At 56.9% G+C, this 18,807-nt stretch overlaps 5 pseudogenes; all 5 read right to left on the bottom strand.

Moving 5' to 3' along the window:
* Window positions 1-546: 546 nt before the first annotated feature.
* On the bottom strand, window positions 547-666 carry LOC113889065 (annotated as a pseudogene).
* A 3,413-nt stretch (window positions 667-4,079) lies between these two features.
* LOC113889057 lies at window positions 4,080-4,199 on the bottom strand (annotated as a pseudogene).
* A 3,417-nt stretch (window positions 4,200-7,616) lies between these two features.
* LOC113889064 lies at window positions 7,617-7,736 on the bottom strand (annotated as a pseudogene).
* A 3,415-nt stretch (window positions 7,737-11,151) lies between these two features.
* On the bottom strand, window positions 11,152-11,271 carry LOC113889063 (annotated as a pseudogene).
* A 3,412-nt stretch (window positions 11,272-14,683) lies between these two features.
* On the bottom strand, window positions 14,684-14,803 carry LOC113889062 (annotated as a pseudogene).
* Between the last annotated feature and the right edge of the window lie 4,004 nt (window positions 14,804-18,807).

Here is an 18,807-nt window from a genome sequence, read left to right as displayed (position 1 = left end):
CAGTGCTGGAGAAGATGTGGAGCAAAGGGAACTCTCCTCCACGGTGAGTAGGAATGGGCGTGGGTAGAGCCGGTATGGAAAAGAATATGGAGGTTCCCGAAGGAACTAAAAGTGGAAGTAGCGTATGGTTCAGCAGTCCGACTCCCAGGCATAGATCCACCCACGGTATAAGTGAACAAGATAGATGCCCCGTTTGGGCACATCTATCTGTGCGTGCGTGCGCACATGCGCATGCGCGATGGCCTGCGAGGCAGGGGGTGGGGCGGGGGCTGGGGCTCTGGCTGGAGTCCGTGCAAGCCCCGGGATTGCCTGAGGCAAGCCAAAGGAGCCCCAGATGGAGACGGGACTGCCGGTCGTCGGGTGTCCTGGAAGCCGAATGCGAATGCGGAGGGGCTCGCGGGCCGCGCGGAGGCAACCCAGGTCTGCAGCGGGAGTCGGGGCCCCGGCCAGCCGCTCCCCGCGGCCCGGGAGGGGCTGGGGCTGCGGGGGGGATCCAAGAATCGGGACGCGCGGCGGGGGCTAAAGGACCTCTTCTGGTAGGCAAAAAGCCTCGAGCACCCGGGATTCCCAGGTGGTCTCCCATCCAAGATCCTAACCAGGCCCGACCCTGCTTAGCTTCCGAGATCAGACGAGATCGGGCGCCTTCAGGCTGATAGGGCCTGAGACGGTGGCGGTTGGCTCGGGGCGCCCTAAGAGCCTTGCGCTTCGCCTCCCTTTCGCTCTGCCCTGCAGGTCGGGCCAACGGGCCGCACCTCTCGTCGCGGGGCGTGCTGTACTTGAGCCGCACGACCCGCGACCGGACTCCAGCCTGCTGACGCCGGCCCGCCCCCCCGAACACCGCCAACACCAGAGCAGCAAGCGCCTGGCCGGGCCCGGGGGCCCGAGGGGCTTCCAGGACCCCCCATTGACCGGGAGGGCGTGCGTGCGTGCGTGCGCGCGGGGCCTGGGGGCTGGGCTGAGGGGTGCGGAGGTCTCGGCGCCCTCCCACCCGCGGCCACTCCAGACCCGGCCGCGCTCGCTGAGCGGGGCCTCCCCCCGATCCCATTCGCTGCTCAGGCCCGCGCGGCCCCGGAGGTGTCGGTCTTCGGCGCCCGCCGCCTCCCAACCCCCGCGGCCCAGGGGCCTCTGAACCTCCTGCGGGCCTAGGCGCAGCGAAACTTGAGCGCCCAACTTGCGCGGCACCTGTCCGGTGCCCAAACCCACCAGAAGCCAGGGAGGCGCGGTCGAGCGGAGCGCCTCAGCCCCTCCCCTTCGCACTACCGAGGCCCCCCCTTTGCCCCCACGCCAAGCCCTCGACCTTCCTGAGAGAGCAGACGAGCCACAGGCAGGCACACAGACAGACACACAGACACTCGCACGCACCCACGCCAAGGGAGACAGCTGGCCTGCGCAAGCTCCTCAGCCAGAGCCAGAGCGCCTGGGAGAGGCCGGGGCCAGACGAACGGGCCGGCGGCTGGCTGTCAGGAGATACAGAGGCAGAAATACATGAAGATTCCGAGACAGACTCCAAGACGGCAAGAGGAGATACAGACACACACACACACACACACACACACACACACACTTGAGTGTGGTCTTTGGAAATACTTGTGTTCGTAGTTGCTGGGTTGAGCCCAACTTTGATACGACCCATGGACTGCGGCCCATCTGGCTCCTCTGTCCGTGGCATTTCCCAGGCGAGGATACTGGAGTGGGTTGCCATTTCCTTCTACGGGGGGATCTTCCGGACCCAGGGATCGAACCCCAATCTCCTGCGCGCGGATACCTTGCCATCTGAACCAGGACATTGCTAATTCCCTAGGCAAAATACAAAGAATAGAGCTCGTGTTCTACTAAATGGAAAGATGATTTCAGAAACAGAAGCTGTCCTTTTTGGTATCTGTGAATCTTTATGTAGTTTTCGTTGATTTTTACTATTAAGGCTAAGTGAACAAGGCAAGAGAGAAACCCTAGAATTGAAAAGCAATGGACGGTTTTGAAAGAAACATGTGCAGGTGAAGCTCTCTTCCTTTTTGAGAGATGGTTAAATGCAAAATCTTGATTCAACACATATGACTTTTGTGCACTTTCTTTCAAATCTCCATGACGAAGCCCTAAGGTGTCCAGGAAGAAAGGAGTAGAGGGGCAGACAAAAAGAGCAACCTTTCCCCTTGGTGCCATCTCAACCAGCTGCTTAGTTCCTTCATCTCAAGGACTATCATCTGGGCTTCTCTGGTTTGTCTGATTCTTGTTTCGGGGACCGTTTCTCGTCACAAGGCTGTCAACAGTGGGGGTGGTGTGTGTGTGTGGGGAGGAAGCCCTTCTTTCCATTCCACATGAGACCCAGTGGACAATCCAGGCCCTGCCCACTGCATTGAGTGTGCAGCAACAATATCAACGGTAATGCGGGTGAACAACACGTATTCCTGGAATCCACTCCGTTGGCTACTGACTGTGTGTGGTGGTGGTCTGGAACCTGGACCTGGAAGCTTTCTGGATGATTGCAAATGACACCAAAGTCTGAGGACGATGGAAGATCTTCACATTTCTGCAAGAGCCACACACCTCCAGAAGGAACCACAAGACTTGCCTGAAATGGTCAAGGTATAAGTCTTGGACTCAACGTTGGAAGGTCTCCACCTTTGCTATGGAAGTCAAACGATCTTTCTTTGAAATGAAAATGGAGCATACTGAACGTTCACATGCTTCTAGAGCATTTGAAAAGCCCTAACTTGTAGAAATCTGCTGTACGAGTTCCTTGAAAGCAAGAACCTCTATGTATGGATATGTCTTCATGCCTTAGATTGTGCCTCGAATATAGTGTACACATCAACCCAGGAAAGGAAAGAATTGACTCGCCAAATATACACAGAGATCAAAAGTGCCGAGCCAAGTGACCCCTTGAGGCTTCCAAGAGCTTTTCTGTCTTTCACACACTAAGTAAATACTGAGCACCTACGATGAGCTAGGAGGCATGTAATAAGTTTCAGGGAATAGAAGGCGGAGAGAAGAAGACACAGAGTTCCTGCTTTCACTGAGACGACTCTAATGATACATCACAGGCAGATCCTTTGAGAACCTATAGAGGGGCCTCTTCCCTCACCACAAAACCTGGGTGTCAGGGAAGGCTTTCCAGAGGCACCATTTCGTTGAGGTCCATAGGTTGAACCTAGGTAAACCAGGGTTGAGATGCAGGAAGAATTTCAGGCAGGGAAAATAGCATCTTGGAAGGCTATGTGACCAGGGAAACTTAGGACATTCAAGAAACGAAAAATGCCCTATGGGATGGAAGCCAAAGAGTGCAGAGGGCATTCCAGGCAAAAGACATCAGAGAAGAACGTGAGGAGCAAGCCTGAAGGGAAGTGGTCGTATCGTCAATATGCTGGGAAAATACGAGAGCCGTTGGAGCAGGGAGGTGACAGCATTGCATCTGCATTTCCAAAAGGTCATCTTGCTCCACATCACTAATGATTGGAGAGGCTCAACTCCAAACTCCAAGGAGGGACCACTTCACATGAGTCCGATTGGGCCTCACTGCGATGTCTGTCAATAACCAATGCTGGAGAAGATGTGGAGCAAAGGGAACTCTCCTCCACGGTGAGTAGGAATGGGCGTGGGTAGAGCCGGTATGGAAAAGAATATGGAGGTTCCCGAAGGAACTAAAAGTGGAAGTAGCGTATGGTTCAGCAGTCCGACTCCCAGGCATAGATACACCCACGGTATAAGTGAACAAGATAGATGCCCCGTTTGGGCACATCTATCTGTGCGTGCGCGCGCACATGCGCATGCGCGATGGCCTGCGAGGCAGGGGGTGGGGCGGGGGCTGGGGCTCTGGCTGGAGTCCGTGCAAGCCCCGGGATTGCCTGAGGCAAGCCAAAGGAGCCCCAGATGGAGACGGGACTGCCGGTCGTCGGGTGTCCTGGAAGCCGAATGCGAATGCGGAGGGGCTCGCGGGCCGCGCGGAGGCAACCCAGGTCTGCAGCGGGAGTCGGGGCCCCGGCCAGCCGCTCCCCGCGGCCCGGGAGGGGCTGGGGCTGCGGGGGGGATCCAAGAATCGGGACGCGCGGCGGGGGCTAAAGGACCTCTTCTGGTAGGCAAAAAGCCTCGAGCACCCGGGATTCCCAGGTGGTCTCCCATCCAAGATCCTAACCAGGCCCGACCCTGCTTAGCTTCCGAGATCAGACGAGATCGGGCGCCTTCAGGCTGATAGGGCCTGAGACGGTGGCGGTTGGCTCGGGGCGCCCTAAGAGCCTTGCGCTTCGCCTCCCTTTCGCTCTGCCCTGCAGGTCGGGCCAACGGGCCGCACCTCTCGTCGCGGGGCGTGCTGTACTTGAGCCGCACGACCCGCGACCGGACTCCAGCCTGCTGACGCCGGCCCGCCCCCCCGAACACCGCCAACACCAGAGCAGCAAGCGCCTGGCCGGGCCCGGGGGCCCGAGGGGCTTCCAGGACCCCCCATTGACCGGGAGGGCGTGCGTGCGTGCGTGCGCGCGGGGCCTGGGGGCTGGGCTGAGGGGTGCGGAGGTCTCGGCGCCCTCCCACCCGCGGCCACTCCAGACCCGGCCGCGCTCGCTGAGCGGGGCCTCCCCCCGATCCCATTCGCTGCTCAGGCCCGCGCGGCCCCGGAGGTGTCGGTCTTCGGCGCCCGCCGCCTCCCAACCCCCGCGGCCCAGGGGCCTCTGAACCTCCTGCGGGCCTAGGCGCAGCGAAACTTGAGCGCCCAACTTGCCCGGCACCTGTCCGGTGCCCAAACCCACCAGAAGCCAGGAAGGCGCGGTCGAGCGGAGCGCCTCAGCCCCTCCCCTTCGCACTACCGAGGCCCCCCCTTTGCCCCCACGCCAAGCCCTCGACCTTCCTGAGAGAGCAGACGAGCCACAGGCAGGCACACAGACAGACACACAGACACTCGCACGCACCCACGCCAAGGGAGACAGCTGGCCTGCGCAAGCTCCTCAGCCAGAGCCAGAGCGCCTGGGAGAGGCCGGGGCCAGACGAACGGGCCGGCGGCTGGCTGTCAGGAGATACAGAGGCAGAAATACATGAAGATTCCGAGACAGACTCCAAGACGGCAAGAGGAGATACAGACACACACACACACACACACACACACACACACACACACTTGAGTGTGGTCTTTGGAAATACTTGTGTTCGTAGTTGCTGGGTTGAGCCCAACTTTGATACGACCCATGGACTGCGGCCCATCTGGCTCCTCTGTCCGTGGCATTTCCCAGGCGAGGATACTGGAGTGGGTTGCCATTTCCTTCTACGGGGGGGATCTTCCGGACCCAGGGATCGAACCCCAATCTCCTGCGCGCGGATACCTTGCCATCTGAACCAGGACATTGCTAATTCCCTAGGCAAAATACAAAGAATAGAGCTCGTGTTCTACTAAATGGAAAGATGATTTCAGAAACAGAAGCTGTCCTTTTTGGTATCTGTGAATCTTTATGTAGTTTTCGTTGATTTTTACTATTAAGGCTAAGTGAACAAGGCAAGAGAGAAACCCTAGAATTGAAAAGCAATGGACGGTTTTGAAAGAAACATGTGCAGGTGAAGCTCTCTTCCTTTTTGAGAGATGGTTAAATGCAAAATCTTGATTCAACACATATGACTTTTGTGCACTTTCTTTCAAATCTCCATGACGAAGCCCTAAGGTGTCCAGGAAGAAAGGAGTAGAGGGGCAGACAAAAAGAGCAACCTTTCCCCTTGGTGCCATCTCAACCAGCTGCTTAGTTCCTTCATCTCAAGGACTATCATCTGGGCTTCTCTGGTTTGTCTGATTCTTGTTTCGGGGACCGTTTCTCGTCACAAGGCTGTCAACAGTGGGGGTGGTGTGTGTGTGTGGGGAGGAAGCCCTTCTTTCCATTCCACATGAGACCCAGTGGACAATCCAGGCCCTGCCCACTGCATTGAGTGTGCAGCAACAATATCAACGGTAATGCGGGTGAACAACACGTATTCCTGGAATCCACTCCGTTGGCTACTGACTGTGTGTGGTGGTGGTCTGGAACCTAGACCTGGAAGCTTTCTGGATGATTGCAAATGACACCAAAGTCTGAGGACGATGGAAGATCTTCACATTTCTGCAAGAGCCACACACCTCCAGAAGGAACCACAAGACTTGCCTGAAATGGTCAAGGTATAAGTCTTGGACTCAACGTTGGAAGGTCTCCACCTTTGCTATGGAAGTCAAACGATCTTTCTTTGAAATGAAAATGGAGCATACTGAACGTTCCCATGCTTCTAGAGCATTTGAAAAGCCCTAACTTGTAGAAATCTGCTGTACGAGTTCCTTGAAAGCAAGAACCTCTATGTATGGATATGTCTTCATGCCTTAGATTGTGCCTCGAATATAGTGTACACATCAACCCAGGAAAGGAAAGAATTGACTCGCCAAATATACACAGAGATCAAAAGTGCCGAGCCAAGTGACCCCTTGAGGCTTCCAAGAGCTTTTCTGTCTTTCACACACTAAGTAAATACTGAGCACCTACGATGAGCTAGGAGGCATGTAATAAGTTTCAGGGAATAGAAGGCGGAGAGAAGAAGACACAGAGTTCCTGCTTTCACTGAGACGACTCTAATGATACATCACAGGCAGATCCTTTGAGAACCTATAGAGGGGCCTCTTCCCTCACCACAAAACCTGGGTGTCAGGGAAGGCTTTCCAGAGGCACCATTTCGTTGAGGTCCATAGGTTGAACCTAGGTAAACCAGGGTTGAGATGCAGGAAGAATTTCAGGCAGGGAAAATAGCATCTTGGAAGGCTATGTGACCAGGGAAACTTAGGACATTCAAGAAACGAAAAATGCCCTATGGGATGGAAGCCAAAGAGTGCAGAGGGCATTCCAGGCAAAAGACATCAGAGAAGAACGTGAGGAGCAAGCCTGAAGGGAAGTGGTCGTATCTTCAATATGCTGGGAAAATACGAGAGCCGTTGGAGCAGGGAGGTGACAGCATTGCATCTGCATTTCCAAAAGGTCATCTTGCTCCACATCACTAATGATTGGAGAGGCTCAACTCCAAACTCCAAGGAGGGACCACTTCACATGAGTCCGATTGGGCCTCACTGCGATGTCTGTCAATAACCAATGCTGGAGAAGATGTGGAGCAAAGGGAACTCTCCTCCACGGTGAGTAGGAATGGGCGTGGGTAGAGCCGGTATGGAAAAGATATGGAGGTTCCCGAAGGAACTAAAAGTGGAAGTAGCGTATGGTTCAGCAGTCCGACTCCCAGGCATAGATCCACCCACGGTATAAGTGAACAAGATAGATGCCCCGTTTGGGCACATCTATCTGTGCGTGCGCGCGCACATGCGCATGCGCGATGGCCTGCGAGGCAGGGGGTGGGGCGGGGGCTGGGGATCTGGCTTGAGTCGGTGCAAGCCCCGGGATTGCCTGAGGCAAGCCAAAGGAGCCCCAGATGGAGACGGGACTGCCGGTCGTCGGGTGTCCTGGAAGCCGAATGCGAATGCGGAGGGGCTCGCGGGCCGCGCGGAGGCAACCCAGGTCTGCAGCGGGAGTCGGGGCCCCGGCCAGCCGCTCCCCGCGGCCCGGGAGGGGCTGGGGCTGCGGGGGGGATCCAAGAATCGGGACGCGCGGCGGGGGCTAAAGGACCTCTTCTGGTAGGCAAAAAGCCTCGAGCACCCGGGATTCCCAGGTGGTCTCCCATCCAAGATCCTAACCAGGCCCGACCCTGCTTAGCTTCCGAGATCAGACGAGATCGGGCGCCTTCAGGCTGATAGGGCCGGAGCCGGAGGCGGTTGGCTCGGGGCGCCCTAAGAGCCTTGCGCTTCGCCTCCCTTTCGCTCTGCCCTGCAGGTCGGGCCAACGGGCCGCACCTCTCGTCGCGGGGCGTGCTGTACTTGAGCCGCACGACCCGCGACCGGACTCCAGCCTGCTGACGCCGGCCCGCCCCCCCGAACACCGCCAACACCAGACCAGCAAGCGCCTGGCCGGGCCCGGGGGCCCGAGGGGCTTCCAGGACCCCCCATTGACCGGGAGGGCGTGCGTGCGTGCGTGCGCGCGGGGCCTGGGGCTGGGCTGAGGGGTGCGGAGGTCTCGGCGCCCTCCCACCCGCGGCCACTCCAGACCCGGCCGCGCTCGCTGAGCGGGGCCTCCCCCCGATCCCATTCGCTGCTCAGGCCCGCGCGGCCCCGGAGGTGTCGGTCTTCGGCGCCCGCCGCCTCCCAACCCCCGCGGCCCAGGGGCCTCTGAACCTCCTGCGGGCCTAGGCGCAGCGAAACTTGAGCGCCCAACTTGCCCGGCACCTGTCCGGTGCCCAAACCCACCAGAAGCCAGGAAGGCGCGGTCGAGCCGGAGCGCCTCAGCCCCTCCCCTTCGCACTACCGAGGCCCCCCCTTTGCCCCCACGCCAAGCCCTCGACCTTCCTGAGAGAGCAGACGAGCCACAGGCAGGCACACAGACAGACACACAGACACTCGCACGCACCCACGCCAAGGGAGACAGCTGGCCTGCGCAAGCTCCTCAGCCAGAGCCAGAGCGCCTGGGAGAGGCCGGGGCCAGACGAACGGGCCGGCGGCTGGCTGTCAGGAGATACAGAGGCAGAAATACATGAAGATTCCGAGACAGACTCCAAGACGGCAAGAGGAGATACACACACACACACACACACACACACACACACACACACTTGAGTGTGGTCTTTGGAAATACTTGTGTTCGTAGTTGCTGGGTTGAGCCCAACTTTAATACGACCCATGGACTGCGGCCCATCAGGCTCCTCTGTCCGTGGCATTTCCCAGGCGAGGATACTGGAGTGGGTTGCCATTTCCTTCTACGGCGGGATCTTCCGGACCCAGGGATCAAACCCCAATCTCCTGCGCGCGGATACCTTGCCATCTGAACCAGGACATTGCTAATTCCCTAGGCAAAATACAAAGAATAGAGCTCGTGTTCTACTAAATGGAAAGATGATTTCAAAAACAGAAGCTGTCCTTTGTTGGTATCTGTGAATCTTTATGTAGTTTTCGTTGATTTTTACTATTAAGGCTAAGTGAACAAGGCAAGAGAGAAACCCTAGAATTGAAAAGCAATGGACGGTTTTGAAAGAAACATGTGCAGGTGAAGCTCTCTTCCTTTTTGAGAGATGGTTAAATGCAAAATCTTGATTCAACACATATGACTTTTGTGCACTTTCTTTCAAATCTCCATGACGAAACCCTAAGGCGTCCAGGAAGAAAGGAGTAGAGGGGCAGACAAAAAGAGCAACCTTTCCCCTTGGTGCCATCGCAACCAGCTGCTTAGTTCCTTCATCTCAAGGACTATCATCTGGGCTTCTCTGGTTTGTCTGATTCTTGTTTCGGGGACCGTTTCTCGTCACAAGGCTGTCAACAGTGGGGGTGGGGTGTGTGTGTGGGGGAGGAAGCCCTTCTTTCCATTCCACATGAGACCCAGTGGACAATCCAGGCCCTGCCCACTGCATTGAGTGTGCAGCAACAATATCAACGGTAATGCGGGTGAACAACACGTATTCCTGGAATCCACTCCGTTGGCTACTGACTGTGTGTGGTGGTGGTCTGGAACCTAGACCTGGAAGCTTTCTGGATGATTGCAAATGACACCAAAGTCTGAGGACGATGGAAGATCTTCACATTTCTGCAAGAGCCACACACCTCCAGAAGGAACCACAAGACTTGCCTGAAATGGTCAAGGTATAAGTCTTGGACTCAACGTTGGAAGGTCTCCACCTTTGCTATGGAAGTCAAACGATCTTTCTTTGAAATGAAAATGGAGCATACTGAACGTTCCCATGCTTCTAGAGCATTTGAAAAGCCCTAACTTGTAGAAATCTGCTGTACGAGTTCCTTGAAAGCAAGAACCTCTATGTATGGATATGTCTTCATGCCTTAGATTGTGCCTCGAATATAGTGTACACATCAACCCAGGAAAGGAAAGAATTGACTCGCCAAATAGACACAGAGATCAAAAGTGCCGAGCCAAGTGACCCCTTGAGGCTTCCAAGAGCTTTTCTGTCTTTCACACACTAAGTAAATACTGAGCACCTACGATGAGCTAGGAGGCATGTAATAAGTTTCAGGGAATAGAAGGCGGAGAGAAGAAGACACAGAGTTCCTGCTTTCACTGAGACGACTCTAATGATACATCACAGGCAGATCCTTTGAGAACCTATAGAGGGGCCTCTTCCCTCACCACAAAACCTGGGTGTCAGGGAAGGCTTTCCAGAGGCACCATTTCGTTGAGGTCCATAGGTTGAACCTAGGTAAACCAGGGTTGAGATGCAGGAAGAATTTCAGGCAGGGAAAATAGCATCTTGGAAGGCTATGTGACCAGGGAAACTTAGGACATTCAAGAAACGAAAAATGCCCTATGGGATGGAAGCCAAAGAGTGCAGAGGGCATTCCAGGCAAAAGACATCAGAGAAGAACGTGAGGAGCAAGCCTGAAGGGAAGTGGTCGTATCTTCAATATGCTGGGAAAATACGAGAGCCGTTGGAGCAGGGAGGTGACAGCATTGCATCTGCATTTCCAAAAGGTCATCTTGCTCCACATCACTAATGATTGGAGAGGCTCAACTCCAAACTCCAAGGAGGGACCACTTCACATGAGTCCGATTGGGCCTCACTGCGATGTCTGTCAATAACCAGTGCTGGAGAAGATGTGGAGCAAAGGGAACTCTCCTCCACGGTGAGTAGGAATGGGCGTGGGTAGAGCCGGTATGGAAAAGAATATGGAGGTTCCCGAAGGAACTAAAAGTGGAAGTAGCGTATGGTTCAGCAGTCCGACTCCCAGGCATAGATCCACCCACGGTATAAGTGAACAAGATAGATGCCCCGTTTGGGCACATCTATCTGTGCGTGCGCGCGCACATGCGCATGCGCGATGGCCTGCGAGGCAGGGGGTGGGGCGGGGGCTGGGGCTCTGGCTGGAGTCGGTGCAAGCCCCGGGATTGCCTGAGGCAAGCCAAAGGAGCCCCAGATGGAGACGGGACTGCCGGTCGTCGGGTGTCCTGGAAGCCGAATGCGAATGCGGAGGGGCTCGCGGGCCGCGCGGAGGCAACCCAGGTCTGCAGCGGGAGTCGGGGCCCCGGCCAGCCGCTCCCCGCGGCCCGGGAGGGGCTGGGGCTGCGGGGGGGATCCAAGAATCGGGACGCGCGGCGGGGGCTAAAGGACCTCTTCTGGTAGGCAAAAAGCCTCGAGCACCCGGGATTCCCAGGTGGTCTCCCATCCAAGATCCTAACCAGGCCCGACCCTGCTTAGCTTCCGAGATCAGACGAGATCGGGCGCCTTCAGGCTGATAGGGCCGGAGCCGGAGGCGGTTGGCTCGGGGCGCCCTAAGAGCCTTGGGCTTCGCCTCCCTTTCGCTCTGCCCTGCAGGTCGGGCCAACGGGCCGCACCTCTCGTCGCGGGGCGTGCTGTACTTGAGCCGCACGACCCGCGACCGGACTCCAGCCTGCTGACGCCGGCCCGCCCCCCCGAACACCGCCAACACCAGACCAGCAAGCGCCTGGCCGGGCCCGGGGGCCCGAGGGGCTTCCAGGACCCCCATTGACCGGGAGGGCGTGCGTGCGTGCGTGCGCGCGGGGCCTGGGGCTGGGCTGAGGGGTGCGGAGGTCTCGGCGCCCTCCCACCCGCGGCCACTCCAGACCCGGCCGCGCTCGCTGAGCGGGGCCTCCCCCCGATCCCATTCGCTGCTCAGGCCCGCGCGGCCCCGGAGGTGTCGGTCTTCGGCGCCCGCCGCCTCCCAACCCCCGCGGCCCAGGGGCCTCTGAACCTCCTGCGGGCCTAGGCGCAGCGAAACTTGAGCGCCCAACTTGCCCGGCACCTGTCCGGTGCCCAAACCCACCAGAAGCCAGGGAGGCGCGGTCGACCGGAGCGCCTCAGCCCCTCCCCTTCGCACTACCGAGGCCCCCCCTTTGCCCCCACGCCAAGCCCTCGACCTTCCTGAGAGAGCAGACGAGCCACAGGCAGGCACACAGACAGACACACAGACACTCGCACGCACCCACGCCAAGGGAGACAGCTGGCCTGCGCAAGCTCCTCAGCCAGAGCCAGAGCGCCTGGGAGAGGCCGGGGCCAGACGAACGGGCCGGCGGCTGGCTGTCAGGAGATACAGAGGCAGAAATACATGAAGATTCCGAGACAGACTCCAAGACGGCAAGAGGAGATACACACACACACACACACACACACACACACACACACTTGAGTGTGGTCTTTGGAAATACTTGTGTTCGTAGTTGCTGGGTTGAGCCCAACTTTAATACAACCCATGGACTGCGGCCCATCAGGCTCCTCTGTCCGTGGCATTTCCCAGGCGAGGATACTGGAGTGGGTTGCCATTTCCTTCTCCGGCGGGATCTTCCCGACCCAGGGATCAAACCCCAGTCTCCTGCGCGCGGATGCCTTGCCATCTGAACCAGGACATTGCTAATTCCCTAGGCAAAATACAAAGAATAGAGCTCGTGTTCTACTAAATGGAAAGATGATTTCAAAAACAGAAGCTGTCCTTTGTTGGTATCTGTGAATCTTTATGTAGTTTTCGTTGATTTTTACTGTTAAGGCTAACTGAACAAGGCAAGAGAGAAACCCCAGAATTGAAAAGCAATTGACGGTTTTGAAAGAAACATGTGCAGGTGAAGCTCTCTTCCTTTTTGAGAGATGCTTAAATGCAAAATCTTGATTCAACACATATGACTTTTGTGCACTTTCTTTCAAATCTCCATGACAAAACCCTAAGGCGTCCAGGAAGAAAGGAGTAGAGGGGCAGACAAAAAGAGCAACCTTTCCCCTTGGTGCCATCGCAACCAGCTGCTTAGTTCCTTCATCTCAAGGACTATCATCTGGGCTTCTCTGGTTTGTCTGATTCTTGTTTCGGGGACCGTTTCTCGTCACAAGGCTGTCAACAGTGGGGGTGGGGTGTGTGTGTGTGGGGGGGGAGCCCTTCTTTCCATTCCACATGAGACCCAGTGGACAATCCAGGCCCTGCCCACTGCATTGAGTGTGCAGCAACAATATCAACGGTAATGCCGGTGAACAATGCGTATTCCTGGAATCCACTCCGTTGGCTACTGACTGTGTGTGGTGGTGGTCTGGAACCTAGACCTGGAAGCTTTCTGGATGATTGCAAATGACACCAAAGTCTGAGGACGATGGAAGATCTTCACATTTCTGCAAGAGCCACACACCTCCAGAAGGAACCACAAGACTTGCCTGAAATGGTCAAGGTATAAGTCTTGGACTCAACGTTGGAAGGTCTCCACCTTTGCTATGGAAGTCAAACGATCTTTCTTTGAAATGAAAATGGAGCATACTGAACGTTCCCATGCTTCTAGAGCATTTGAAAAGCCCTAACTTGTAGAAGTCTGCTGTACGAGTTCCTTGAAAGCAAGAACCTCTATGTATGGATATGTCTTCATGCCTTAGATTGTGCCTCGAATATAGTGTACACATCAACCCAGGAAAGGAAAGAATTGACTCGCCAAATAGACAAAGAGATCAAAAGTGCCGAGCCAAGTGACCCCTTGAGGCTTCCAAGAGCTTTTCTGTCTTTCACACACTAAGTAAATACTGAGCACCTACGATGAGCTAGGAGGCATGTAATAAGTTTCAGGGAATAGAAGGCGGAGAGAAGAAGACACAGAGTTCCTGCTTTCACTGAGACGACTCTAATGATACATCACAGGCAGATCCTTTGAGAACCTATAGAGGGGCCTCTTCCCTCACCACAAAACCTGGGTGTCAGGGAAGGCTTTCCAGAGGCACCATTTCGTTGAGGTCCATAGGTTGAACCTAGGTAAACCAGGGTTGAGATGCAGGAAGAATTTCAGGCAGGGAAAATAGCATCTTGGAAGGCTATGTGACCAGGGAAACTTAGGACATTCAAGAAACGAAAAATGCCCTATGGGATGGAAGCCAAAGAGTGCAGAGGGCATTCCAGGCAAAAGACATCGGAGAAGAACGTGAGGAGCAAGCCTGAAGGGAAGTGGTCGTATCTTCAATATGCTGGGAAAATACGAGAGCCGTTGGAGCAGGGAGGTGACAGCATTGCATCTGCATTTCCAAAAGGTCATCTTGCTCCACATCACTAATGATTGGAGAGGCTCAACTCCAAACTCCAAGGAGGGACCACTTCACATGAGTCCGATTGGGCCTCACTGCGATGTCTGTCAATAACCAATGCTGGAGAAGATGTGGAGCAAAGGGAACTCTCCTCCACGGTGAGTAGGAATGGGCGTGGGTAGAGCCGGTATGGAAAAGAATATGGAGGTTCCCGAAGGAACTAAAAGTGGAAGTAGCGTATGGTTCAGCAGTCCGACTCCCAGGCATAGATCCACCCACGGTATAAGTGAACAAGATAGATGCCCCGTTTGGGCACATCTATCTGTGCGTGCGCGCGCACATGCGCATGCGCGATGGCCTGCGAGGCAGGGGGTGGGGCGGGGGCTGGGGCTCTGGCTGGAGTCGGTGCAAGCCCCGGGATTGCCTGAGGCAAGCCAAAGGAGCCCCAGATGGAGACGGGACTGCCGGTCGTCGGGTGTCCTGGAAGCCGAATGCGAATGCGGAGGGGCTCGCGGGCCGCGCGGAGGCAACCCAGGTCTGCAGCGGGAGTCGGGGCCCCGGCCAGCCGCTCCCCGCGGCCCGGGAGGGGCTGGGGCTGCGGGGGGGATCCAAGAATCGGGACGCGCGGCGGGGGCTAAAGGACCTCTTCTGGTAGGCAAAAAGCCTCGAGCACCCGGGATTCCCAGGTGGTCTCCCATCCAAGATCCTAACCAGGCCCGACCCTGCTTAGCTTCCGAGATCAGACGAGATCGGGCGCCTTCAGGCTGATAGGGCCGGAGCCGGAGGCGGTTGGCTCGGGGCGCCCTAAGAGCCTTGCGCTTCGCCTCCCTTTCGCTCTGCCCTGCAGGTCGGGCCAACGGGCCGCACCTCTCGTCGCGGGGCGTGCTGTACTTGAGCCGCACGACCCGCGACCGGACTCCAGCCTGCTGACGCCGGCCCGCCCCCCCGAACACCGCCAACACCAGACCAGCAAGCGCCTGGCCGGGCCCGGGGGCCCGAGGGGCTTCCAGGACCCCCCATTGACCGGGAGGGCGTGCGTGCGTGCGTGCGCGCGGGGCCTGGCGGCTGGGCTGAGGGGTGCGGAGGTCTCGGCGCCCTCCCACCCGCGGCCACTCCAGACCCGGCCGCGCTCGCTGAGCGGGGCCTCCCCCCGATCCCATTCGCTGCTCAGGCCCGCGCGGCCCCGGAGGTGTCGGTCTTCGGCGCCCGCCGCCTCCCAACCCCCGCGGCCCAGGGGCCTCTGAACCTCCTGCGGGCCTAGACGCAGCGAAACTTGAGCGCCCAACTTGCCCGGCACCTGTCCGGTGCCCAAACCCACCAGAAGCCAGGGAGGCGCGGTCGACCGGAGCGCCTCAGCCCCTCCCCTTCGCACTACCGAGGCCCCCCCTTTGCCCCCACGCCAAGCCCTCGACCTTCCTGAGAGAGCAGACGAGCCACAGGCAGGCACACAGACAGACACACAGACACTCGCACGCACCCACGCCAAGGGAGACAGCTGGCCTGCGCAAGCTCCTCAGCCAGAGCCAGAGCGCCTGGGAGAGGCCGGGGCCAGACGAACGGGCCGGCGGCTGGCTGTCAGGAGATACAGAGGCAGAAATACATGAAGATTCCGAGACAGACTCCAAGACGGCAAGAGGAGATACACACACACACACACACACACACACACACACACACACTTGAGTGTGGTCTTTGGAAATACTTGTGTTCGTAGTTGCTGGGTTGAGCCCAACTTTAATACAACCCATGGACTGCGGCCCATCAGGCTCCTCTGTCCGTGGCATTTCCCAGGCGAGGATACTGGAGTGGGTTGCCATTTCCTTCTCCGGCGGGATCTTCCCGACCCAGGGATCAAACCCCAGTCTCCTGCGCGCGGATGCCTTGCCATCTGAACCAGGACATTGCTAATTCCCTAGGCAAAATACAAAGAATAGAGCTCGTGTTCTACTAAATGGAAAGATGATTTCAAAAACAGAAGCTGTCCTTTGTTGGTATCTTTGAATCTTTATGTAGTTTTCGTTGATTTTTACTGTTAAGGCTAACTGAACAAGGCAAGAGAGAAACCCCAGAATTGAAAAGCAATTGACGGTTTTGAAAGAAACATGTGCAGGTGAAGCTCTCTTCCTTTTTGAGAGATGCTTAAATGCAAAATCTTGATTCAACACATATGACTTTTGTGCACTTTCTTTCAAATCTCCATGACGAAACCCTAAGGCGTCCAGGAAGAAAGGAGTAGAGGGGCAGACAAAAAGAGCAACCTTTCCCCTTGGTGCCATCGCAACCAGCTGCTTAGTTCCTTCATCTCAAGGACTATCATCTGGGCTTCTCTGGTTTGTCTGATTCTTGTTTCGGGGACCGTTTCTCGTCACAAGGCTGTCAACAGTGGGGGTGGGGTGTGTGTGTGGGGGGGGGAGCCCTTCTTTCCATTCCACATGAGACCCAGTGGACAATCCAGGCCCTGCCCACTGCATTGAGTGTGCAGCAACAATATCAACGGTAATGCCGGTGAACAATGCGTATTCCTGGAATCCACTCCGTTGGCTACTGACTGTGTGTGGTGGTGGTCTGGAACCTAGACCTGGAAGCTTTCTGGATGATTGCAAATGACACCAAAGTCTGAGGACGATGGAAGATCTTCACATTTCTGCAAGAGCCACACACCTCCAGAAGGAACCACAAGACTTGCCTGAAATGGTCAAGGTATAAGTCTTGGACTCAACGTTGGAAGGTCTCCACCTTTGCTATGGAAGTCAAACGATCTTTCTTTGAAATGAAAATGGAGCATACTGAACGTTCCCATTCTTCTAGAGCATTTGAAAAGCCCTAACTTGTAGAAGTCTGCTGTACGAGTTCCTTGAAAGCAAGAACCTCTATGTATGGATATGTCTTCATGCCTTAGATTGTGCCTCGAATATAGTGTACACATCAACCCAGGAAAGGAAAGAATTGACTCGCCAAATAGACAAAGAGATCAAAAGTGCCGAGCCAAGTGACCCCTTGAGGCTTCCAAGAGCTTTTCTGTCTTTCACACACTAAGTAAATACTGAGCACCTACGATGAGCTAGGAGGCATGTAATAAGTTTCAGGGAATAGAAGGCGGAGAGAAGAAGACACAGAGTTCCTGCTTTCACTGAGACGACTCTAATGATACATCACAGGCAGATCCTTTGAGAACCTATAGAGGGGCCTCTTCCCTCACCACAAAACCTGGGTGTCAGGGAAGGCTTTCCAGAGGCACCATTTCGTTGAGGTCCATAGGTTGAACCTAGGTAAACCAGGGTTGAGATGCAGGAAGAATTTCAGGCAGGGAAAATAGCATCTTGGAAGGCTATGTGACCAGGGAAACTTAGGACATTCAAGAAACGAAAAATGCCCTATGGGATGGAAGCCAAAGAGTGCAGAGGGCATTCCAGGCAAAAGACATCGGAGAAGAACGTGAGGAGCAAGCCTGAAGGGAAGTGGTCGTATCTTCAATATGCTGGGAAAATACGAGAGCCGTTGGAGCAGGGAGGTGACAGCATTGCATCTGCATTTCCAAAAGGTCATCTTGCTCCACATCACTAATGATTGGAGAGGCTCAACTCCAAACTCCAAGGAGGGACCACTTCACATGAGTCCGATTGGGCCTCACTGCGATGTCTGTCAATAACCAATGCTGGAGAAGATGTGGAGCAAAGGGAACTCTCCTCCACGGTGAGTAGGAATGGGCGTGGGTAGAGCCGGTATGGAAAAGATTATGGAGGTTCCCGAAGGAACTAAAAGTGGAAGTAGCGTATGGTTCAGCAGTCCGACTCCCAGGCATAGATCCACCCACGGTATAAGTGAACAAGATAGATGCCCCGTTTGGGCACATCTATCTGTGCGTGCGCGCGCACATGCGCATGCGCGATGGCCTGCGAGGCAGGGGGTGGGGCGGGGGCTGGGGCTCTGGCTGGAGTCGGTGCAAGCCCCGGGATTGCCTGAGGCAAGCCAAAGGAGCCCCAGATGGAGACGGGACTGCCGGTCGTCGGGTGTCCTGGAAGCCGAATGCGAATGCGGAGGGGCTCGCGGGCCGCGCGGAGGCAACCCAGGTCTGCAGCGGGAGTCGGGGCCCCGGCCAGCCGCTCCCCGCGGCCCGGGAGGGGCTGGGGCTGCGGGGGGGATCCAAGAATCGGGACGCGCGGCGGGGGCTAAAGGACCTCTTCTGGTAGGCAAAAAGCCTCGAGCACCCGGATTCCCAGGTGGTCTCCCATCCAAGATCCTAACCAGGCCCGACCCTGCTTAGCTTCCGAGATCAGACGAGATCCGGCGCCTTCAGGCTGATAAGGCCGGAGCCGGAGGCGGTTGGCTCGGGGCGCCCTAAGAGCCTTGCGCTTCGCCTCCCTTTCGCTCTGCCCTGCAGGTCGGGCCAACGGGCCGCACCTCTCGTCGCGGGGCGTGCTGTACTTGAGCCGCACGACCGCGACCGGACTCCAGGCCTGCTGACGCCGGCCCGCCCCCCGAACACCGCCAACACCAGACCAGCAAGCGCCTGGCCGGGCCCGGGGGCCCGAGGGGCTTCCAGGACCCCCATTGACCGGGAGGGGCGTGCGTGCGTGCGTGCGCGCGGGGCCTGGCGGCTGGGCTGAGGGGTGCGGAGGTCTCGGCGCCCCTCCCACCCGCGGCCACTCCAGACCCGGCCGCGCTCGCTGAGCGGGGGCCTCCCCCCGATCCCATTCGCTGCTCAGGCCCGCGCGGCCCGGAGGTGTCGGTCTTCGGCGCCCGCCGCCTCCCAACCCCCGCGGCCCAGGGCCTCTGAACCTCCTG

This window comes from Bos indicus x Bos taurus, unplaced genomic scaffold (assembly GCF_003369695.1).
Source record: "Bos indicus x Bos taurus breed Angus x Brahman F1 hybrid unplaced genomic scaffold, Bos_hybrid_MaternalHap_v2.0 tig00003496_arrow_arrow_obj, whole genome shotgun sequence".
NCBI classification, from domain to species: Eukaryota; Metazoa; Chordata; class Mammalia; order Artiodactyla; family Bovidae; genus Bos; species Bos indicus x Bos taurus.
The sequence above is the reverse complement of the archived record's forward strand: the minus strand, read 5'-3'. Positions and strand labels throughout refer to the sequence as shown.